Raw genomic sequence first — 944 nt, forward strand, 5'->3', positions numbered from 1 at the left:
CCGGAACGCTAGAGGGAAACCCCCCTGGCTTGCAGCAGTGCCATGGGTTTGAAGCATGGAAGCTCAACCCTGAGGGGGCCTGTGACCACTGCCAGGGGGTGCCTAGAGTATTGCTGAGCCCTTGGTTGCAGCACTTCCAGAAGGTCATCAAGCACCTGGAGTACTTCCCGCTGCACTATAAAGGAAGCCAGCTGCTACTACTCAGGGAGCCAGAGTTGGGAGGTGGAGGATGAAGCTTACCAGGAGGAGTGGAGGTGGACAAAGGAGAAGACAAATGAGAAAGAGAAAGAAATGAAGAAGAAGAGAGGTGTGCTTTGTATACTGTGTTTGTGCCTGGAACTGTGCTGTGAAGGTGAGATACGAGGGAAAGCGTTTCCCACATGGAAAAATAAAAAGGTGTGTGCTGAACTTGCGTCCGTGTCTGTCTGAGTCGAGGTTTGGGTGGTAGGAGCACCCTCTAGTGGCCACAATAGAATGCCCATATCCATACAAGGGACCACTTCCAGGAGGAAGAATTGCTGGGCCAAATGTTGCACTTAAACATCCAGGCCAGTAATTAGGAAATGCACAGGGCAGGTACCTTTCTGCCAGTGACTGCTATGTGATTAAAAACAAAATGCTTGAAACTCAGCTGATTTCTGCAGAACACTGCCCTCCCAAGCCAGGTGTTATGAAGATCTGGTTCATAATTAGCAGGGGTCCACAATTACCACCCTGAAACACTGCAGTGGTTGCACGGTTTTGCTTCCACTAGTTTATTTAGAACCCATTCACTGCAGCTAAAGCAATAAGCTTTATTGCATTTAATTTAATAATCTCGCTTGTTACATCAAAGAATCCATATCTGCTTACTTTAGTTTAAACAGCTGCAATTGAAGGGGCATTCATGAATTTATGTCTTCATCAATTTATATAAAGATCAAAAGTGAGTATGTACATGTAAC

This window comes from Erpetoichthys calabaricus, chromosome 5, assembly GCF_900747795.2.
Source record: "Erpetoichthys calabaricus chromosome 5, fErpCal1.3, whole genome shotgun sequence".
NCBI classification, from domain to species: domain Eukaryota; kingdom Metazoa; phylum Chordata; class Cladistia; order Polypteriformes; family Polypteridae; genus Erpetoichthys; species Erpetoichthys calabaricus.